This window comes from Aethalodelphis obliquidens, unplaced genomic scaffold, assembly GCF_003676395.1.
Source record: "Aethalodelphis obliquidens isolate GAN/ISIS:26980383/991018 unplaced genomic scaffold, ASM367639v1 scaffold65, whole genome shotgun sequence".
Lineage (NCBI taxonomy): Eukaryota > Metazoa > Chordata > Mammalia > Artiodactyla > Delphinidae > Aethalodelphis > Aethalodelphis obliquidens.
In genome coordinates, this window is record NW_020838009.1 from 909,956 (window position 1) to 935,390 (window position 25,435).

Here is a 25,435-nt window from a genome sequence, read left to right on the forward strand (position 1 = left end):
GCAATGACTATGGGACACTTCAAACAGAAACTCCACACCTTCCCTTTCCCCTGACGTTACATTTGCTGGATGATTCAGATATTGCTACAAACTACTTAACGGCTTGTAACTATAAATTATTTGCACTTATTTGACAATTCTGGTTCTCTTTTGTAGGTGTCAAATCCTTTACAGTGTTAACCCTCCCATTCCCCCTTCAGGAACATAATGTACAAAAGTAAGCAAAATGAAGAGTTTGGTAGCATCCTTATTTTCATTACACTTGACCTCCTGTTTTCAACATTTGCAAACCTGCTGCGTGAAAACTGCGGTACTTGATCTGGACTGGAATGCTAGGTGTGGACCTTCAGTGTATTTTCAGAGTGGCCCAGGTAGGTTTTTACAAAGTCAACAGAAAATGTTTTAAAAAGTCCATTTGATAATGCACTGTTCTCCCTCTCTTAGGATGTAGTAGCTTTGACATTTGCGCGGCCACTTGTAAGGTAGGTTTTATGTCCCTGGGGCATTTCCGTGGGATGCTCTAAGAAGCACTGATGCCACTGACAAGAGGGACCTTTCTCTGGAGGAGGCTGAAGGTCCCTTTGGACCAGGTGTTTGGTAGATGGGCCTCCAGGCTGGGAAGACAAGACAATGCCACGGATGGTGGTTGATTTTACCTTCTTATTTCTTTAGGAAGAAGGTCTGATGTCATTCCTCTTACAATACTGCCTTTCCAAGTCACCTCTGAGCATTCAGAGCATTCTGAACGATGGTACCCAGTGTGGACCCAGTGGAGTCCGACACCAGCTTTATTACTCCTTCCCCCTTTGTTAATGCCTCAGGCCAATACTGCATGAATAGTGAATTTTGTACAGAAGTACATTATGTCAAGTAGTCAAAGCCTGAGGAAGGACTATTTTCTGGACAGCAATCTGAATTCAGACTTTTTTTTTTGGCCACGCCCCGTGTCTTGCAGGATCTTAGTTCGCTGACCCGGGATCGAACCCAGGCCCACAGTAGTGAAAGTGCCGAGTCCCAAACCACTGGACCGCCAGAGAAGTCCCCAGACTGTTTTTTTTTAAAAGAGTTTAAGTACTAAAGATATCTAATTATACCTAATTTGAAAGATAGGGACATGCATAGGAAACATATCAGAAAGACAAATATTCCTACACATCTTTCTATAATTTACCAACATATTTGAAATACGGTCTCTAATAATTTAAGTATTTAATACAGGTCTATTTTTGGTGTAAAAAAGTATTACAAAGCTCTAACAAATTATTTGCCTGAGACGTGACTTTATTGACAGCTTACAACACTTTTAATTTTATATTTATTGACTATATATATGTTGTTTCATGATATTTCGTAGTTCTCACTTGCAAAGAGTTTATTTCTAAATAAAATGGGGTAAAATATGAAAATTCTTTGAGCCTTGTCTGGCACTTCATAGTTATGAAAAATTGGCTTCCATACCAGACTCCCCCTCAGCCTATTTATAATAAAGGAGAACTTTGTTCTATTTGATTCCCTGAAATCCATTACTGCCATAAATAGGTGGGACAAAATGAGATTAATTTTTGACTAAAGTAGCAAGCTATTTATTTTAGAATTGCTGAACTATAACTATTTTACCGCTAATAAAAGTCAGAGAGTTCTGGGTTACACCACAGTATGGTAGCTTAAATCTGTGTTCTGGAGAGACTGAGAAAAATGGAGAACAAAATGCCTGGTCCTTGTAAACATTCAGAAGAAATTCTAAATACATTCAAGGCATTCTGGGTGTTTGGCAATGAAGAAAAACCATAAACCAAATTCACAGAAGACTGTAGAGCAGTGGTTTAAAAAAGTGTTTATAGAAACATTTGTTTTAGGTATAACACCTGATCTAAAAACTTGTCTTTCTGAATTAAAGTTTTATCTTGCATCAGTGATAAAAATTGTTTATTAAAATCAGAGCTCTCAAAGCATCAGGATATTTTAGTTAAATAACAATGATGACAAATAATCTGGTGTATATTTGACAGGTGGTAACTAGACTTACCACGTGATCCTTTTGTAATGTATAAAAATATCAAATCACAATGTTGTATGTCTGAAACTAATATAATATTGTAAGTCAATTATACTTCAATAAAAATTTATATTCTCTACTCTTACAAATTCTTTACATAAATTAATGATTACAAACCCCATAAATCTATGCTACTGTCATCCCAACTTCACACACAGACGCACCTCTGAGATACTGTGGGCTCACTCCAGACCAACACAGTAAATGAGTCACACAAATTCTCTGGCTTCCTAGTGCATATAAAAGTTACGGTTCCACCATACTGCAGTCTATTATTACTTCTCCCAATTTGATTTCCGATTTATCTCTTCTCCCCCGTTGATAATGTAAAGAGAAGCCTTGCCCTTCCACAGAAGAGAATGTAAATGTGGCATCAGCCCACACTCACCATTATCCAGAAGCTCCTGTCTGGTGAAGCTACACAATGTAGGCCTGTAGCTATTTGCCGATAAAGCATCTAGAACTAATTTCTTCTTCCCAGAGTGTCCTTCTCTCCCTCGCCATATTGTTCTTCTCTCGGCACCTCTAGGCACTTTCTTTGAATTCTTAGGAGCACGACTTTCTAAGTCACTCAAGCTGACACCCTTCATGACCTGCCAAAGGCAAAAACATAAACCCAGTTTTACTACTGAGGAGTTCTGACAACGTGCTTCTTGAGGAAAAGTGAAGCATTTCATTATATGAAAGTAAAAGCAAGTCACTTCTTGTAGGAAAAAAATTTCCTCAGAAAAAAATAGGAAAAATGCAATGTTAACAACTCCATTTTATAGATTTCTAACTTGACCCATTTAGTCATTTCTTAGAATAAGAGGCATAATAAAAACACATGTTTAGTGTTAGACAATAAATATTTAACCCAGCTTTGAAATGATTCCTTTTTAACTTTATTGAAAACAGAGGTAATGACTAGTTGGATTATGATAAACATATCTTTTCAAAACCACAGAATTTATTTAATGCAAATTAAAATTTTATGAAATAAATTTTGGTAAATTTTTAAATGTAACTTTCAATAAATGAGTTACATGCTAATCATTCACTAATTAAAAGAAAGCTTCCTGGGCATTGGTGTCAGAGGATGAAAGATAAAAAGGCTAGTTCAGAAGTCTAAAGTTATTTCAGGGAGTAGTCTTTTTTCATTTTTATTTATTTTTAAATAGACTTTATTTTCAGAACAGTTTTAGATTGAAACAAACATTGAGAAAATACTCAGAGAGTTCCCATACATCCCAGCCTCAGTCTCCCCCACGTTGGCATTGTGCGTTAGTAGGATACCTTTGCCACAAGTATGGAACCGGTATCGATACATTTGGTTATTCAGATGCCCTTAGTTTTTCTCTAATGTCCTCTTCCTGTCCCAGGATCCCATCCAGGACGCCACGTTACAGTAGTTGTCCTGTCTCCTGAGTCTCCTTTTGCTGTGATCATTTCTCTGACTTTCCTTGATTTTGAGGACCTTGCCAATTTTGAGAGGTGCTGGTCAGGCATTTTGTAGAAAGTCCTCTTGTTGGAATTTGATTTTTTCATGACTAAATTGGTTTTTGTTTGTTTGTTTATTTTGTTTTGTTTTGGGGGAAGAAAGACCACAGAGGTCAAATGCCATTTCCATCATCGAGGATCAAGGCTGCACACCATCAACAAGATCTGACGCTGCTGATGTCGACCTGGACCACCTGGTGGAGCCAGCCTGTGTCGAGTGTCTCCAAAGTGAAGACTCTGCCCCACCCCCCACTTCAATCTATTCTTCGGAAGGAAGTCACTCTGCAAAGCTCACAGTGAAGGAGGGAGGGTTCTCGCTCTCTCACTGAGAAATATGTAGATACATTATTTGGATTTTTTTTTTGTATCAGAAATTGAATCTCTTATCCTCCATTTATTTATTTATTCAACCATTTATATCAGTTTAGATACATGGGCATTATTTCATCCTTTGGGTTATAAATCAATACTGCTTTAATTATTTTGTTGCCTAAATTGTCCCAGCTTTGACCATTGTGAACACTTTGGGTTGGCTCCTTATCCTTTTGATATACTCCATGGATTGTATGTGTGTATATGTGTGTGTGTGTGTGTGTGTTTGTGTGTGTTCAGCACTTCCTTACTTTCTGCCACAACATCGTCCAGGTACATTTTGTACATTTCTTGCCAGGATCCTAGAATCAGCCATTTCTCAAAGAAGCCCTGATTACTTTTTTTTTTTTAATTGGGGAATGGTATTAGAAACCAAGATTTGGGTACTGGGTGTGCTTGTTTAAATTGGGGTGGCATTGCTTCTTTCTGACAAAGCAAGGATTTATATGTGTATATTAATTAAGCAATACATACTAAGTGATGTATACTGACTAATGTCTGAAAACAGATATTTTTCATGTTTTGTTTACTTTTATAGCTGTCCACAGAGCAAATTTGTTGCCAGCTGCTTTGTGGTGATAGAAACTGAAATTCATTGAAGCAATATTCAAGAGAAAGAAACAAAACTGGAGGACTTAACTATTGATTATCAATATGTACTCTATAGCTACAATAAAAAAGACACTATATTATTTTCTCCAAGATAGCTAAAGTAACTAATGGAATTGAATACAGAATCCACAGGGCTTATAAGTTTATAGCCTACTAATGTATACCAAAGGTTCCAGTGCAATGTGGTGAGAAAAAGATGATATTTTCAATAAATGGAATCAGGCCAATTGAAAATCCATATTTAAAAATGTAATTTCACCTCTTCCTCACACTGTACAATTAAGCATCTAGAATGGGATAATACATTAGTGACCTTGGATTAAATAGATTTTTTAAACAGCAAACAAAAGTTACTCCATATACAAGAAAAAATTTCAACTTTCTTAATTATAAACCTCAGGCCCATCAAAAGACACCATTGAGAGAGATAATGATCCACAAACGGGGATAAAATATTTGCAAAACATTGCACAACAAATGACTCACATCCAGAACATATAAGGAAATTTTACAAATCAGTAACATAAAAAAAGAAAATTCACACAAATTCACTAAATAAGAAAAAAATCTTATATAGACTCTTTTGAGAAAATAATACCCAATAGTCAAGGAAAAAAATATCCTCAAATGTCCTGAACATAATTTATCACCATTATAATAAAAATTAAAACCCCAAAGAGATAACACCATAGTCCACCAGAATTAAAAGGACTGGAAACACCGAGTATTGGTGAAGATCCTGTTTCACTGTTCCTGGGAAACCATCTGGAAAAGCATCTGACAGCACCTATCACTTGATGTTTCCTTCTTGCACTTATGCCCTGGAGAGATGAATGCTCATGTCACCAAAAGGCACCTATGATACCTTCCATGGTAGATATATTAATGAGAGTTGAATATCCAAAAATTGCAAATGTCAGCGGGAACAGTAATGGTGAATAATTTGTGATACAGTCATGCAACCAAACACAACATAGCAATGAAAAAAATGAACTCTTGGAACACATAACAACCAAGTAAAGCTTACAGATTTAATGCTGAGTGACAGAAGTTAGAGGCAAAAGACTGCAAAGCATGTCATTCCATTTCATATGATATAAAAACAGGCAAAGCATGACCAAAGCCCAGGTACAGTTCTTCAAGATGCACTATGCATTATGAACCAATGGCCTTTATATTGTGCTGTGTCTCTGAGAGTTAGAGTAGATGGTTACAGTAGAAGTAGGAATGACCTCTCTCATCATGATCCCAGTGACACTGGGGAATCTGTGCTTCTTGTCCTCCAACCATAAGCTGATGGATGAGGTCTTCTATTTCCTGAGGTGGGAAAGGACTCTTGGAACAGAAGACACACTAGGTGATCCACTAAACCTGAAGTTGTGGCTGCCGATGAGTCATCTGAGGGGTGTATGTGTGTGTGTGTGTGTGTGTGTGTTTGTGTGTGTATGTGTGTGTGTGTGTGCGCGTTCAAATCCCATTTACTAAAATCATTTGGCAATTTTGGTAGCTGTACAAAGTGTCTGACACTGGACACATTAGCCATGAGTCCACGTTTGGTTTACTGTGGGCTTAGATGCATGTATTTTCCTGATCCCCTGCCCTTCATGTCAGTACCAAATTGCAAAGTGTTCTCTGTATAAGACAACCTATTATTCATAGAAAAGGCATTTGTACAATAAGATTGAAAAAATATAATCCACAGGTTCAAAAATTCTCTTCAAATATTGCAAACATACCAAGTATATTAAAAACATCTACATTTAATCCTCAGGGTGACAAGGCAGGAATTTTAAGTCTTTGGTCACTTATTTTTACTTTTTGCTAATTACACTTCAGAGACCAGAGAGTCTTCAAAACCCCCAAACACTCTGGTTGGCAGAAAGGAGTTACTACAGCTATAAGGGTACCTGACCCTGGTAATTGCGAGGAGCTGCCTTCTGCCTCAAACAGGGACAGGAAGGGGTGTGTGGCGCTTGCGGGATCCCCTGGGGTGAACTCCCTGAGATCACTGCCAACAGGCAATCAACAGCCACAGTCTGACCTGGCTCATAACCAGGGACCCGCCTTAGGGAATGAAGTTCCGATTGATCCCACTAGGCAAGTGGCCCAGACCAGCACAGCTACTGCCCAAGAGCAGAGGGGATGCTGTAGATGGTCATAATGAATACAGATGTAAATTACAGATCTGGTTCAATTGGAGGTGGGAATTATCATTTGTATTTTGCCACACTAGGCTTTCTACTGTCTTTTAAAAATACCTGTGGCTTTTACTTCCTTAAAGAATCAGTAACAAGCCCGAATGGATACAGTGTGGGGCAAGCATGGGTCTTGGTGTTGCAGTGGGTGGACCCCCGCCGCCTCTGTGGGTGCTCTGCCCGTTTGCCTTCAGACCTCATTGCTCCCATGCAAGCTGTGGGCTCCAATCTTCCCACAAGCACCTGCACCCCTGCCTGAGGGATTTCTCTGGCTGAAGGAAATCCTTGGCCTGCCAAGACTTCTAAAGACTGAGAGCCCCAAGAAGCAGCCCTAGCAAATGACAGATGGGAGTTAATGGAAAACTACTTCCTCATCCTCACCCCTGTGCTAAGTCAGAGGAGTGGCTGCCTCTGTGGTATAACCTACATGAAGAGGCAGGAAGGGGTCTCCTGCGGCTCTGGAAATGATCTGTATCATGATCTGGGGGTGGCTGCCTGGGTTTATATGTAGGACCAATACACCTAGCTCCACAGTTAAGTTTTTTTTGCACTTCACTGCATGTATGTTGTACCCAACAAGTTTAAATCTAAAATAAATAAGTATAGATATATAGATAGATAGGCTTCCAATTCATGACAATTGACTAAACAGATTATTGTCCCAACCTTCATGAAATCTCATGGAAATAATTGTGTAGAAGGTAAGCAGACAGATTTATAATAGCAGAACTGGAGTGGGAATAAACTTCTGCAGGCAAAAGCGTGGCTGTCGAGCAGGGAATGAGATGAAATGGAAAAGGAGGAACACAGCTCGGATCTTCAAGGATCTTCAACAGAGGTGGTTACCACTCACCCTGAAAGAACCCGGGAGAAGTTCACAAGCCATATTAGTAGTCATGCAGGACCGTATTAGGAGGTCCCTTAGTTGGTTAAAAGAACTCTCAAAAATGTAGGCAGAGTTAAGCTTAACAGAGAGATGTTACTCAATGTTACCTATGCATCTGCAGCTGCATGTGTTGAACGGTCTTCTTTGACTACAGAGTTCTTAAAAGAATCGATGACCTCAAATGTCCTGAACATAATTTATGTTCCCTGGTGGCGCAGTGGTCGAGGGTCCGCCTGCCGATGCAGGGGACACGGGTTCGTGCCCCGGTCCGGGAAGATCCCACATGCCGCGGAGCGGCTGGGCCCGTGAGCCATGGCCGCTGAGCCTGTGCTCCGCAATGGGAGAGGCCACGACAGTGAGGCCCGCGTACCGCAAAAAAAAAAAAGAATCGATGACCTTTGAAGTCAATCCTGACACATCTTCAGCAGATTTATGTCCTTTGGGTTCCATGGCGTCATTGTATACCGTAGTGGATGATAATTGTCAACAAATGTATTTTGCAGGGTGCATATTCATCTCTGTGTTTTCTAGCAGATACATAGTGCCTAATTTTTCACTAAGCATATGCTTTCATTTTTAGCTCATTGCTTCCCAAAGAACGTATTAAATAAATCACTGTAGGTTTATACCAGATAATAAATGACAATGCTGTTGTATTCAGAATGTCAGATTGTTTTAAATGCATTAGATAAGCTTCTACCTGCCTCCTATTTTAAGGTAAGTTAACCCACAATTCCTTGACTACCTATGCCCTCTGGATGCATTTCACAGGCTTCCACATGGATCAAGCACATGGGGTGACCAGCTGGAGGCGCTGCAGCCCAAATAGTTGCTGTAGAATCTGGGGAATGGGGAGGAAAGACCATTGCTAATGATTTTTCAGATTTAATCAAGAATTAAGAGTAAGATCTTCCTTCACAGTAGAAACTGGAACTGCAAATTAGAAATCTACTATACCTATCCTACCTTACTTTAATGAAATTTAAAATGGCATGTTATTAAAACAATTTTTTAAATGAATTGGAGCAAATTCTAAACCAGAAAAGATGTCAGGACAGTAGGCAGAAGCTAGGATGTATGACTATCCTGTGTATAAACATATTAATTAGACTTATAGAGGTAGGCAACCCAAGACTCACAATGAAATTGTGAAAAAGAAAGTCCTCTTTAGAACAGAGCTAGTAAAAGATAGTGCATGTGTTTTTAGACTGATTAAACATTTTAATGTTTCTGTATATACACTGCATATCTATCTATCTACCTATCTACGTATCTATGTATCTATCATCTATCTATCTATCTACAGATAGATAGATAGATGATACAGATACAGACAAAGATGTAGATGTAGATATGGACAGACACCCCTATGGTCAGGTTGAAGTAGTGAGACAATGCTTGACTATCATTTGGTAAGTTATCTAGTTATGTGGGTGCCAGATTATCACATTTTAATTGAGTTGACAAGATCACTGGAAAGAATTCTGAAGAGAGACTTACTAGACTACTAGGCTTGCATGAATATGATCTCTCATCGTCTGTCATGTAGAATGGGCCTTATTCCAAGTGATACCCACGTTTTGTTTTATGGAAATGCAAGGGCAGAGATAGAACACTTCCTTTCTTATTTATTCTTGCCATGTCTAGTGACGTGCTCATTGCCAAAGGGCCATCAATAAACACATGTCTAAACTGGATTGAGCTGCTTCTCCCAGATGATTAAGGACAATTCATAGCCCTAGTTCTTCTGGGAGAGCAGGTCAGATGCCAGAGGGAGAACACCACATGTAAATGAAGGAAGGATTCACCTTGGAAAGTAAGGAGTTAAGACACATTTAATTACTTGCCTTGCTAACTTCTATTATCACTCAATGTTACCTGTTCCTTATGAGGAAAAGAAAACAAACACAGTATTAGAAACTATGTCATCCCAATACCTCATACTTTAAGATGATAAAGTCATCATCAGTTAATAATAACCACTAATAACAAGGAAACTTAAATGCATTTATAACTTTTAACTAATTTTGAGCTCAAAACTTCATTTTCCTCAAAGATCTCATATGTCACATATAATATATTGGTGGGAAAAAATTAAAACTTTTCAAAATATTTTAAACAATATGTATTATTATTACAATGTAATGAGTCCATTTATTAATGATATTAATTTGAGACATATCAAAATTAATGATGTGTAAAAACAGCTTAAAGCAGCATCCAAATATTGATTTTCTGGGAAGTTTTATGTTCTTCATTATTAAGGTCTGTAATGATTATTGGAAATCCTCATTTACTTTAAGAAAACTTCAAAGTTAATAAAGTATGAACCTAGAAATATTCTCAGGTAAATTGCAGCTTAAGTAAAAAAGATTATTCCTTCTTTTAGACAAAAACTAATTATATTGGATTAATTCAGTAAAGTATCTTCCTACCAATATAGAAAACCAACAAAACATATGGCAATATTGACCTGTTTCTCAGTGGTCTTAAAAATAAATTATCCTAGAATCCCACTAATGCAAACACAAGGTATTATTGCCTAAAGTGACCAATAAGAGAGAAATATAAGAAAAAGATTATTTCAGAATTGACATAATCCACCATAAAACACAAAAATAACCACTCCATGCTAATTCAAAACTTTGATTTGACCAATGACTTAATTTTTTTAACAACTTTATTGGAGTATAATTGATTTACATTGTTGTGTTACTGTCTGCTGTGTAACAAAGTGAATCAGCTATACGAATAAATATATCCCCATATCCCCTCCCTATTGCTTCTCCCCCCCACCCTCCCTATCCCACTCCTCTAGGTGGCCAAAAAGCACCAAGCTGATCTCCCTGTGCTATGCGGTTGCTTCCCACTAACGAGCTATTTATATTTGGTAGTGTATATATGTCAATGCCACTCTCTCACTTCGTCCAAGCTTAACCTTCCCCCTCCCTGTGTCCTCAAGTCCATTCTCTATGTCTGTGTCTTTATTCCTGTCCTGCCCCTAGGTTCTTCAGAACCATTTTTTTTTAGATTGCATATATATGTATTAACATATGATACTTGTTTTTCTCTTTCTGACTTACTTCACTCTGTATGACAGACTCTAGGTCCATCCACCTCACTACAAATAACTCAATTTCATTTCTTTTTATGGCTGAGTAATATTCCATTGTATGTATGTGCCACATCTTCTTTATCCATTCATCTGTCGATAGACACTTAGGTTGCTTCCATGTCCTGGCTATTGTAAATAGTGCTGCAGTGAACATTGTGGTACATGACTCTTTCTGAATTATGGTTTTCTCAGGGTATATGCCCAGGAGTGGGATTGCTGGGACGTATGGTAGTTCTCTTTTTAGTTTTTTAAGGAACCTCCATACTGTTCTCCATAGTGGCTGTATCTATTTACATTCCCACCAACAGTGCAAGAGGGTCCCCTTTTCTCCACACCCTTGCCAGCATTTGTTTGTAGATTTTTTGATGATGGCCATTCTGACTGGTGTGAGATGATATCTCATTGTAGTTTTGATTTGCATTTCTCTAATGATTAATGATGTTGAGCATTCTTTCATGTGTTTGTTTGCAATCTGTGTATCCTCTTTGGAGAAATGTCTATTAAGGTCTTCTGCCCACTTTTGGATTGGGTTGTTTGTTTTTCTGATACTGAGCTGCTTGTAAATTTTGGAGATTAATCCTTTGTCAGTTGCTTCATTTGTAAATATTTTCTCCCATTCTGAGGGTTGTCTTTTCATCTTGTTTATGATTTCCTTTGCTGTGCAAAAGCTTGCAGGTTTCATTAGGTCCCATTTGTTTCTTTTTGTTTTTATTTCCATTTCTCTAGGAGGTGGATCAAAAAGGATCTTGCTGTGATATATGAAATAGAGTTTTCTGCCTATGCTTTCCTCTAAGAGTTTGATAGTGTCTGGCCTTACATTTAGGTGTTAACACCATACACAAAAATAAAATCTAGGTATGCTTTGATTTCCTTTTTGATTTCTTCAGTGATCTTGTGGTTGTTTAATAGTGTATTTGTTAGCGACCATGTGTTTCTATTTTTTAAAGATTTTTTTCCTGTGATTGATATCTAGTTTCACAAAGTTGTGGTTGGAAAAGATACCTGATATGATTTCAATATTCTTAAGTTTACCAAGGCTTGATTTGTGTCCCAAGTATGATATATCCCGGAGAATGTTCCATGAGCACTTGAGAAGAAAGTGTATTCTGTTGTGTCCCATAAATATCAATTAAGACCATCTTGTTTAATGTGTCATTTAAAGCTTTGTTTCCTTATTTATTTTCATTTTGGATCATCTGTCCATTGGTGAATGTGGGGTGTTAAAGTCTCCTACTATGATTGTGTTCCTGTTGATTTCCCCTTCTATGGTTGTTAGCATTTGTCTTATGTATTGAGGTGCTACTACATTGAGTGCATAAATATTTACAATTGTTATATCTTCTACTTGGATTGATCCCTTGATCATTGTGTTATGTCCTTCTTTGTCTCTTGTAATAGTCTTTATATAAAGTCTATTTTGCCTGTTATGAGAATTGCTTCTCCAGTTTTCCTTTGATTTCCATTTGCATAAAATATCTTTTTCCATCCCCTCAGTTTCAGTCTGTATATGTCCCTAGGTCTGAAGTGGGTCTCTTGTTGACAGCATATATACAGGTCTTGTTTTTGTATCCATTCAGCCAGTCTATGTCTTTTGGTTGGAGCATTTAATCCATTTACATTTAAGGTAATTATAGATATGTATGTTCCTATTACCATTTTCTTAATTGTTTTGGGTTTGTTTCTGTAGGTCTTTTCCTTCTCTTGTGTTAAAGCTGGTTTGGTGGTGCTGAATCCTCTTAGATTTTGCTTGTCTCTAAAGCTTTTAATTTCTCCGTCGAATCTGAAAGAGATCCTTGCTGGGTAGAGTAATCTTGGTTGTAGGTTTTTCCCTTTCATCACTTTAAATATGTCCTGCCACTCCCTTCTGGCTTGCAGAGTTTCTGCTGAAAGGTCAGCTGTTAACCTTATGGGGATTCCCTTGTGTGTTATTTGTTGCTTTCCCCTTGTTGCTTTTAATATTTTTTCTTTGTATTTAAGTTTTGATAGTTTGATTAATATGTGTCTTGGCGTTTTTCTCCTTGCATTTATCCTGTACAGGTCTCCCTGCACTTCCTGGACTTGACTGACCACTTCCTTTCCCATGTTAGGGAAGTTTTCAGCTATAATATCTTCAAATATTTTCTCAGTCCCTTTCTTTTTCTCTTCTTCTTCTGGGACCCTTATAATTCAAATGTCAGTCATTTAATGTTGTCCCAGAGGTCTCTGAGACTGTCCTCAATTCTTTTCATTCTTTTTTCTTTATTATGCTCTGTGGTAGTTATTTCCACTATTTTATCTTCCAGGTCACTTATTCGTTCTTCTGCCTCAGTATTCTGCTATTGATTCCTTCTAGAGAGTTTATAATTTCATTTTTTGTGTTGTTCATCATTGTTTGTTTGCTCTTTAGTTCTTCTAGGTCCTTGTTAAACATTGCTTGTATTTTCTCCATTCTATTTCCAAGATTTTGGATCATCTTTACTATCATTACTCAATTCTTTTTCATGTAGGCTTCCTATTTCCTCTTCATTTCTTTGATCTGGTGGGTTTTTACCTTGCTCCTTCATCTGCTGCGTATTTCTCTGTCTTCTCATTTTGCTTAACTTATTGTGTTTGGGGTCTCCTTTTCGCAGGCTGCAGGTTCATAGTTCCCGTTGTTTTTGGTGTCTGCCCCCAGTGGGTAAGGTTGGTTCAGTGGCTTGTGTACACTTCCTGATGGAGGGGACTGATGTCTGCATTCTGGTGGATGAGGCTGGATCTTGTCTTTCTGGTGGGCAGGACCACATCTGGTTGTGTGTTTTGGGGTGTCTGTGAACTTATTATGATTTTAGGCAGCCTCTCTGATAATGGGTGGTGTTGTGTTCCCGTCTTGCTAGTTTTTTGGCATGGGGTGTCCAGCACTGGAGCTTGCTGGTTGTTGAGTGGAGCTGGGTCTTAGCGTTGAGACAGAGATCTCTGGGAGAGCTCTCACCGATTGATATTACTTGGGGACGGGAGGTCCCTGGTGGTCCAGTGTCCTGAACTCAGCTCTCCCACCTCAGAGGCTTAGGCCTGACACTCGGCCAAAGCACCAAGACCCTGTCAGCCAGATGGCCAGGTACTTGGGGAGTTTCTTGCCTTTTGGGAAGTCTGAGGTCTTCTGTCAGCATTCAGTAGGTGTTCTGTAGGAGTTGTTCCACATGTAGGTGTATTTTTGATGTATTTGTGGGGAGGAAGGTGATCTTCATGTCTTACTCCTCCGTCATCTTGGAGGTCCTCCTATTAATTTTAATTTAAAGAATTTTGAGAAATCATACAGTGGATAGATATGCAGGTTATATACGACAATGTTTATTCTACTTCCAATAGTTAGTCACTGAAAAAAAATCCTCCAAAAAGGTTGTAATTTCTAGCCATGGATAGAAATAAAGGGGACTTGACTAATTTTTTTACTCACTTTGGTGACTTTTCAAGAGAAAATATTCAGAGTGTATTCAGTTGCCACTGGATGCCATATTCAAAATAAAGAGACTCTCTTCTATTATCTGTACTCTAAAATTATAAGTGTGGTAAATAAAAAAGCGCATAAAAATTATCAAAGTAAAAGCAAACGAGAAAACCAAACCAGAACAAAAACAAAGCCACATACCAACAATGAGCAGATGTTTACCAGGTTATGAACACCACCAAATAATGCCACTAGAAATATGGACCAAGATATGCATGGTTAGTGAACACAGTATGAGAAGGAACTTCATTTTTTCTACTGGAAATCAACTGCCTCAGATTCCAGACTGCAGTCATCAAATTGTATAATTTTCCCAACAGCACCTGGCCCTGGACCGGCTGCTGCAGCCAAAGCCGTGACTCTACAACAGAAATGATTCATAAAAGGATAAAGCAAGCCTCCAAGGGGGGGTGGGCAGAGACTGGTTGTTTTATAAGATTTTAATAATACTTCTACAGCTCTTAACATAATTGTAGCATTACCATTCATGCTCTATAGTTAAGTAAATGTCACATTTGTACTGGGCTCCTTTTTAAAGCCCAATGGGGCGTTTTATCTTTCCCTAATGTAGCACCACTATAATGCCTATTCTTCATTACTGTTAATACACACAGACAATGTATGTTGTACCAGATCTGAAGGTGTTATTACCAAGTGAATTATATTAATAATCTGCAGATAAGTTTTCCCAAATAGCAGGGAACTGCATATTTTATAAATGACACCTCCTAAAATTGAATCATAGACCATGTGTATTCAGACAAATGAAACGTGATAGATAATGTATCCAGAGGAATGGTCAAACCTTTAACACATGTTTGTTCAGACAGGTAGTAAAAGACTATATTTGATGAAGGTGGCATACATTACGTAAGAACAGTAACTGAATTTTTAATAATGGAATAATTTCACACAAATCATTGCAAATCTGTCTTGCATCCCTTCTTTCCCTTCAATTCCCTCAGACTGCTGTTAACAGCATTTTAAAATTACAGTATGCATAAGAATACCATGAAAACCATCAAAGAGAATATGGTAGCAACATGGGGAGGAAATGGAGATGCTGAACACAAGTCCAGTCTTGAAACAGGAAGTCATATGCCCCATCTGAACTGGTCCTGAAAACACAGAATGAAAGCATTCCCAATTTGAGGATTCAGCAGCGCACTAGTACGTGGTAAGAAAAGAGTCACCAAAAGTAAAGAATACAGAATAGAGGCACTTTGTGAGACCTCTACCTTCTCCGGTCTTAACACATTTGTGCATTTCACCATTTCATAATGGAAGAAAAATGTCTTCTGGGCACAGTTAATATTTTTTTCAAAAATTGAGAAAGCCTGTCAAGATGGTGTTATGTACTGGGTAAGACTGGAATTCATGAAACAGGAAGGGTGCATTTGATGAGTTGAAATTTCAGCCTCCTTTTACCATACTTAGTTTAGAGCAACCACTTGCGGCAGAACAATCAGAAGAACATTAGGTTTGGAACACAATCATGAAAGAAAGGAAACATCTGTTCTTTAGGGAACTAACATGATGTATCAGTCAAGATGTGTATAGTTAGCTGCATTAAGAAAAATCCCCAAATCTCAATGAATTTTTACAACAAAAGTGTATATATGCTCAATGCATGCTTTCCATTGTCAAGCAAGAAAAAGGAATATAGAAAATGCTTCCTAGCTCTAACGTGACGCCTAGAAAGTGACATCCTTTGTATTTGTTCACATTTAATTGGTCAAGCAATTCACATGGCTGCACCCAACCTCAAGGGTGACAGGTATCATTGTAAATTTGTGAACAGCCCAGATATGCTTCACACAAGGAACGTCTATACTGCTTCTCAGTGGACTGCAGAGATGCTCCCTCCTCTCCCCTCCTCTCCTCTCTCCCCTCCCCTCTCCTTTCCTCCTCCTTTCCATCACTTACAAAATATGATAGCTTAACGGTGGAAGGCAGAAGAGTAAATAGAAAGACAAATCATTTGTAACAAAATTCACAGTTTTTCCTGTGACACAAATTCCCCCTGCTTATCTGAGCATCATGAAAATGGTGGCTGACCAGCAGCATTCATTTATTGCTTAACAAACTGTCATTGTAAGACCTGAATTTAAAAAGAAAAAACAGTATAGGCATACTTAGCCATCAAAGGTCTCCAAACTGATCTGAGCATGTCTATAAATATCTAGAGCCATTCACTGGACTCTGTAACTCACTTGGTGGGTTGATTTTGTAACCACCATTCACTTTTGGTAATTCTCCCCCAGGCAATTTCTTGTGGCCACGACTGTCCTGGTGTAGTCATTCTTGCAATGTACAGTGGCCACCTACTGCCCTTTGGGGTTCCCACCTCTGCCCGCCGTGCAGATTCCCAATCAGTCGGGTCCCTCTGAGACTCTAAGCATCCTGGTTAGTCCCACACAGTGCCCTGCCCAGGTCTCCTCAGAACTGGGCTCCCGCTCTTCCTCAAAGCATCCACTTACCATCTAGTAACAGTATAAAACATGTGCTTATGTTTGAATATGTGATGGCTGCACTAAATGTTTTAACTATATTTAACACATGTGGTTATGGTTCAAAACAATCTAACCTCTGTTAAAGTTCAAGATCATGGGTCATGCTAACCCTTTTACACAGACTCAGACTGTTGGAGGTTCATTAGAAATCAACTCACAGCATCCCATGCCTTCACTAGAAAAGCTAGAAAAGTCTCAGAGATTAAGAGCTTGTCTTCTTCTTTTTCAAAATGTTAGAGGAAAGAAATAAAAATAAAATAAAAAACCCTACTCCTGGAAAAGAGAAGACTGCTCAGCAGAAAATAATTTCTGTAAGAGTTAAGAACTGAACCATATGAAATCAAGAGTTGTGTTTCTTAGTAACAGCGACTAGAAATGTTGTGCTGTTGCTGTGTCAACACTGGGACTCTTTTTTCAAAAACAACCAAGAATAAACTGAGCTAGAAACAAGTTAAATTAAATTGAAGAAAATTAAAGGTTACAATAAATTTTTTATTAGCGAAGAATTTGGAGAAGAGAATGGTGAAGAATCTAAGCTAGGAGAAGCATGTGTCCCATCCTTATAAATACTGACTGGAGTTACTGGTGTGGAGATACCTAAACTCTTCAAACCCTGGAGCCAGGAGTTAGGTAAGATGGAAGGTAAAAAGAAGTAATGGGGTGATGTTAAAAAAATAACATGTAATAAGTAAATGTAGGTAATAGAAAAATAAACGGCATATAGATGGCAAGCTAGGAGGAAATGTTGCCATAGAAACAGAAGTTAAGGAAAGAACGTGTTGATAACTCATCTTGAAAACTCTAGAATGATCAGGCTGAAAAGTGTGGAGGTCACTAACACAGCCATCTTCATCTCACGAATGATATTTCTTACATCTGATATCACCATAGGTCTCCTACACAGATGTAACAGGAGTAAGAAGAGACAACAAACTATAAGGAGAGAAGGAAAAGACTCTGTGACACACTGATAAGTACAAAGAGAGGGAAAAAGAATTTGTTCTGAAATAACTCACTTTACACTTGTACACTTACTTAATAACTGCTGCTTAATTTTAATAGACTAGTAATCTTATTATTTTTGAAAAAAGGACATAAACTCTTTGTAGAGATTCAAGCAAGGCATAATATATAAGAAAGAAATAACAAATTACCCCAAATTCCAGTAACAGTTTTACAATTTTTATCAGGTAATTATTATTATTATTTTTTTTGCGGTACTCGGGCCTCTCACTGTTGTGGCCTCTCCCATTGCGGAGCACAGGCTCTGGACGTGCAGGCTTAGCGGCCATGGCTCACGGGCCTAGCCACTCCGCGGCATGTGGGATCTTCCCGGACCGGGGCACGAACCCGTGTCCCCTGCATCGGCAGGCGGACTCTCAACCACTGCGCCACCAGGGAAGCCCTATCAGGGAATTATTAATCAAGCGAATCTCTCTCTTTCTCTCTCTCTCTCTCTCTCTCTCCCTCTCTCTCTCTCTCTCTCCCTCCCTCCCTCCCTCCCTCCCTCTCTCTCTCTCCCCCGCCCCCCGCGTCTGTGTGTGTGTGTGTGTGTGTGTGTGTGTGTGTGTGTGTGTTTGTGTAAATAGAATCTGGAGGATTGCTGGGTAGTGTTAGAGACACAGGGAGAACAATCCTCCACTAATACATGGAATTGGAGTCTGCATGGTATTTAATACTGTTATTTAATTTTACTTGAAGTCCACATTAGTATAAAAATGAAGTTAAACCAAAAGCATAATTGAACTTCAGGGAAGTGTTTCTTCATAACAAGATATGTCCTAAGTGGCCATTCTAAGGATAAAAAGAAATATAAAGAAAAACATCTTATTTATTTTCTAAGCCATGAATTTTTCAAATACAAAGCACTATATGCTTTTATCATATCCTTGTTTTTCACTATTCTTAATTTCATTAGTGTTTTGTGGAGAAAATGCCTGTTTTGTGCTTTTATTTCAACTCCTTTCTGGGAAATTACTTACTGTATTTTTTCCTGTTTATATATAGTAGTTATTCCTCAATGTTTCTTTTATATAGCCATTATCATTATTATATCATTTTGATTTTTTCAAATAAAAATAAGGGTTATGGATTTTAAGTAATTTACTCAAAGACAATAATGAGCTAAGTGAAGGAAAAAAATTCTGGGTTCTATTTTATCATAAAATTTGTGATACTAACCATGACACTAACATTCCCTTTGAAAAAAAATTTTAATGTAGTCATATGGTGCTTTACATTCAATACAGAAACAATTTATAGTGGATGTGATAACATTATTTACTCCCCTAGGTAATGATGTACAGTGTTAACAAAACATGAATGTTAATAATAATACTATTTATAATAGTAATAATAATATCTCATTTATTTAAAAAATGATTTCTTGTGGCAGAACTTGAATTGAACTTTTTAATATGAATAGTCCTTCGTTTCATGAGTCAAATTTACAAATAAAGACAATGCTTCTTATAGTCATAATGAAGTCCACTGAATACACATTTTAGAATATAAAATTTCACATTGGGACAAGAAATAGATGAAATCTGAGATAAAAATTCCATAATAAAGTGAATTTTTCTTACATATTTTAAAATTTCCCTGAAGTTATTTTGAAATCATTAATTTCTGCACTAGCAAAGACAAAGTCTTCCTATTCCATAACTGTGTCTTCACTCTCCACAGCATGTCCAAGTCATAATTTGTATAAATATGAATTTTGTCTTATTTTTCTTTGTTACTGTTTGCTACAAAAAGAATAGATAAGTTTGAGGTTTAATTTACTAGTTAATTGATAATGAAAATGCACAAATTATTAAAAACTAATCGTTTTTAACATTGTGTTTCTGTCTGATAACACTTAAACCTAATAATTACAAAATTCCAAAACATTCAAATGGGGTTCATAATACTCTCCTTTTTCCTGCAAATCATATGAGTGAGACTATGAATTCACAAAAAGATGATGATTTTACACAAAATGAGTGAAATTAGTAATCGACATTAAAAATACACTAACTGGGGAGCTAATTCTGAAAAGTGCCCTGTTAACTAGACAACAAAACACCCAGATCATGGACTGAGTGCTTGAGATAACTGTGTTGCTGGTGGTTGTAGCTTTTTTTTAGTTTTACTTTTTGAAAAGACTCCACCCTAAGTTAATGTTCAATACACTATAACAGTTTAACTAAAATTTAAGCTAATGGTATTTATGTATGAATAATTTGCATGGAAATATCATTTTCCAGTTAGAATAAAAGATATAAAGATGGGTGAACAATTGGATCTATAATTGCAGAAAGATCAAAGTGAGACACAGCTCTTAGAGAAGATTGCTCAGTTCTGCCTCAAACATTTTGTTCAGGTAAATTGAAAAATTCTTCAGGGTGAAATATTTTCATTGCTTCTTTTAAAATATGTAGAATGATGACCAACATATTATATAGTGATTAATAAGTTGGTCTCCTCTTAAATAAAAAGAAATATACAGATAATGGCTTACAAAATCACTTATAAGTCCCTACAAATCTTGTGTTTCAAGATAGAAAAATTATAACTCACTTGCAATTTTCCACTTATGTATAGACTAACTCAAGAATCAAAGAATGTTCACATTATTATCTATAAATATTTAGAATTCTATGGGTCAGTTTATTTTGGTCTTCTGGGCCGGGCTTGGCTGACCCTGTCTGGGCTCAGTGGTACATCTCTGTCCAGCTGTCTGGTCACTGGGAAGAGTCACCTAGGAGGCCCCAACTGAGACGATCATACCCCATGTGGACACTCATTCTCCAGCAGACCATCTGGTTTCCAGATGAAATCAAGAGAACCCTGCAAGTCAGCCAACAGAAGAAGACAAGGCCTGCAGGGACACCCATGCACCATTTTGTCCTCCACATCTGATTCACAGGGTGAGAAAACAGAATCTGCTACGGAATGGAGGAACTACTCATATTGAGAAGGGCATGGAGACCAGAGGCCATTAATTACGGCCATCAATGCAATCAATCTACCATCACCGGCCCTCTGGCTTCAATTATTCACTTTCTCTTGTGTAAAAATACACTCCTAAGTCCTTCAAAAGTCTCATTCAATCACTGAGTTTGGCTTGAAGTTGAAGACCTTATCATCTTTGTCAGGTTCAGAAGTGGCTCTTCTTCATCCAGGCATGGTAGTGTGCTCATAAATATTTAACAACTAATTCTCTGGGGGAAAACAACCCTGATTTGTAGCATCAGTTGAACTCTTTGATGTAAATACTCCCGCCAAGGCCAATTTCAAGGCACCTATATGAAGTCGCTGCACTGCCAATTTCAAGGCACCCATATGAAGTCCCTGAAGACAAAGTTGAAAAAAAAAATGTGTACCCTGCTGTCTGGAGACAGTACATGGTCTCGAGACCTGGGAACTGAAAAGACAACTTATTTCCCCCCACATCTCAAACATACAATGATGAGACAGAACAACCACAGAAACAGGCCCAACTGAAGATTGCTTGAAAGGGGGAAGAAAAAAAAAGAGAAAAAAACACAAAGCAGTCTCTGGTCCTTAGAAATTCTGTAATCCTGCAGGGCAAATGCTGACACTATTCCCTTTCTAGGAGGGTATGTGCCTTGACTGGGTCCTGTTTGCCCTGGAAATGGCCCCTATGGTTCTTAGATTTGGTCTTTGAGAAATCTGTCCTTCTTAGCCGTCACCTTAAATGGCTAATTCTGCAGAAACGGTTCATGTTGGCAGCTGAACAGACTCCTTAGTCTGCTTCCTGCTCAAGGAAAGCTGGGAGCTCAGAGCTCTTTTTGTATTTCGACAATTTCAGTGCCTTTCAGTCCATGTCTGTGGCCCTTGAACCTGTGAAACTCCCATGAAAAACCTGCAGACTTCTTTGTATCTGATTCAATTTCAATCCATTTGAAAAAAAAGACAAACTCACAATTCTTTTCCAAACAAACTCTTTAGTCTTGATCTGTGCTCTTCTGGACATGTCAGTCTGTTGGGGGTCAGCCCTTTGAAGTCCTTTGTTTAGTTCAAAGTGTCTATTAGGCACTGCCTCAAATCTTCCAGAGATCCTAACAAAGGTTCTTACTGCCACACCATTGATTTGATCTGTGCCCCAGGCTATATATTATTTTGAGAGCCCTTTGCTGGCTGGAGAGAGATGAAAGATGAGAAACAGCTTTATTTTCCAAACCCACAAGACCAGACCTCTATACAACGCCTCTAAATTTGAATTAAAAATTGGCCAGCTCTTTATTTCACTCATCTTGTGGTTTTCAAACCTTCTAGTATTCACCTGAAATCAAGCTCTTTCAATATTCTGGCTGGAGGTCCTGTTAGCCAACTCTTAACAGTTCATTAGGTATATTTTCCATCTTCCCAGTTATTGCAAATGACAGAATTGCAATTATTTCTCAAACACATAAGATGGCTCACCATTCTGGAGCCTCCAATGACAATTCTGTCAGTACTTTTTCCTCAAAAATTTCCAGTAACTTGCTCACCGTTTTTCTTACATCCCCACCTCCAGTCTAAATGCCAGGTCTGTACATGAAAAATTTTTGTTATGTCAGCACCTTACTCCTCAGAACCAATTTCTGTATCAGTTAGTTATCTAAGGCCATGATGATGCTACATAAGCAACCACAAACTCCACAGTGCTACACAACAATCAACATTGACATTTTCTCCCAAATCTAGGAGCTGGCTGTATGAGTTTGCTCTTCTGGGCTGGGCACAACTTATATTAAAGCTCAAATTTTTTTAAATTAATTTTTATTGGAGTATGGTTGCTTTACAATGTTGTGTTAGCCTCCACTGCACAACAAAATTCATCAGCCATACACATACAGATATCCCCTCCCTTTTGGACTTCGCTCCCATTTAGGTTACCACAGTGCATTAGGTAGAGTTCCCTGTGCTATACAGTACGTTCCCATCAGTTGTCTATTTTATACATAGTATCCATAATGTGTATGTGTCAATCCCAGTCTCCCAATTCCTCCTTTCCCCCTTGGAATTCATACATTTGTTCTCTACGTCTGTGTTCCTATTTCTGCTTTGCAAATAAGATCATCTATACCATTTTTCTAGATAACACATATATGCGTTATTATATGATATTTGGTTTTCTCTTTCTGACTTACTTCTCTCTGTATGACACTCTCTAGGTCCATCCACGTCTCTACAAATGACCCAGTTTCATTTTTTTTTATGGCTGAGTAATGTTCCATTGTATATATATATATACCACATCTTCTTTATCCATTCCTCTGTTGATGGACATTTAGGTTGCTTCCATGTCCTGGCTATTGTAAATAGTGCTGCTATGAACGCTGGGGTGCATGTGTTCTCTGGGTATATGCCTAGTAGTGGGATTGTCGGGTCATATGGTAGTTCTACTTTTAGTTTTTTAAGGAACCTCCATACTGTTTTCCATAGTGGCCGTATCAATTTACATTCCCACAGGGTTCCCTTTTCTCCACACCCTCTCCAGCATTTATTGTTTGTAGATTTTTTGATGATAGCCCTTCTGACCAGCGTGAGGTGATACCTCATTGTAGTTTTGATTTGCATTTCAATTGTAACTTGTGAGACTCCAAGAGTTTGAGAATTTTGCCCTGACTTTCAAGCATTAAATCACCAAGAAATTTCTCAGTATTTAGGGTGTGGGGTCCTCACCTCCTTCCTCACTCCCCACTGCGAAAGGGGATCTGACTTCAGGGTCAGGTTCTGCAGCTTCCAAGTATAAATCCCTCTCTACTCAGCTTCCATCACCCCACAAACACCCAGCCACCTTGGGTTAAACAGAACAGTTTCAGAAGCACTAAATGCATGGTATGAATAAGTGAGTGATTCGGGATTATCATTAGTTATTTGTTGGTGAATGAGCTGAGACGGATGACTGGTGGAAAGAGAATGACCACCAGATGGATTTGGGATTCTGGGAATCTCCACTGTTATGGGTTTAATTGTGTCCCATCAAAAGTCCTATGTGAAATTCTAACTCCCCAGAGCTCAGAATGTGACTGCATTTGAAGGCAGTCTTTAAAGAGACGATTGAGTTAATAGGAGGTCATTAGGGTGGGGCCCTAATCCCATATCACTGGTGTCCTTATTAGAGGAGATCAGGACACAAACACGCACAGAAGGATGACCATGGGAGGACACAGAGAGAACACGACGGTCTACACACCAAGGAGAGAGACCTCAGGAGAGATCGACCCTACTAATGGTTTGGTCTCAGTTTCCAGCTGAGGACGGTGAGACAATAATTTCTGATGTTTAAGGCACCCAGTATGAGGTATGTGTTACAGCAGCCCTAGGAAATGAATCTACCTAATATACTTAAGAAGGATAAAGACTGATGAAGGATACATCCTGTTAGGGAAAATTTATGGTTGAAGTCACCATGGTTTACACATTGAAATAAAATAGATTGGGTTATCTTGATTTTGGTGCTGGTTTTACAGATGAATACAAAACTGATCAAACTGTACAGCTTAAATATGTGCAGTTAAGTGTACTTTAAAATTGCATACAAATTAAAATAAAATAAACGTTATTTCACACCCAAAACCAGTGAAGTAAAACATAGTAGTAATAATAATTTGTACTTCTGTCTTTGATACATAAATTAAAAGACAATTACATCCTTGCATGGAATACTCTATTACATTATAAATTTTCCTATTTCTTTATTAAAAAAAATCCTTTTGTAAATTTTTTTGTACTAGGACTTATTCATGGCATGTTTTATATTTTCTTTTTATCATTTCTTCTGTGCTTTCATTTTTCTTTCTCTTGCTTTGGCTGAGTTGTTAAATATCTCAATAAACAGTTTTTATTTCACTATTGGACTGTTTTGATTTATGAGTGAAACATAAGTAAACAAAAATATAATTATCAAAATCAAGAAATATATAATATCCCATCATGAGACTTTTAGCAAAGTGTTATGCTATGATTCTCTTATACCCATATCCCTATTTTATTAAACTTATCCAGACTTTTAGTGCCAGGTGATTACTCATTTTAATAATATATTTATTATGAAAATGTAATAGCATATTACTAACAATTTCATTATACTTAAAATTACTGTTATCAACTTTTCTAAATTTAACATCAGAAATGTATTCATTTCATTGCTCTTATTCTGTCATGTCAGCCCTTGTCTTTGGCTTTTTTTTCCTGATTCAATTTTAATTTGACAGATTTCAGATGCTTATTTCACAAGTGTCTACTGTTCTAAAAGTGTGTCTATTCCATGTTTGTCTGAAATGTCTTTTTCTTCCCCTCTGAAGCCATGAAGAACATTTTTAACCTGTTCTAAAATGCTCAGATCACAATTCTATAATCTCCTGGTAGTACAAAAACTAGTTTACTCTGCTATGGCAGTTACCATTTTTTAATAACAATAATAAATACATAACTTACATAGGTTTTGTTTTTGCCAGTCAATGAAATAGGATAGTTATATAAATTGAACTTTCATGGTTTCCTGTGAGGTGTTACCATTATCAGAGTTGATAAGACTGATGCTAATTTGATCTTCCCTTTCTACATAATTTATTTTCTCTATTTGGAAGTTTGTTGATTCTTTCTTCATCCTTAAAATTATGCATTTTACTAGAATATGTTTATCTTATTTTCAAATCTCCCTTATACTCAACAAGACATTTCAATTTGGAAAACTGAGTTTACTTTTAGCTCAGAAAGTGTTTTTTTTTTTTTTTTTTTTTTTTTTT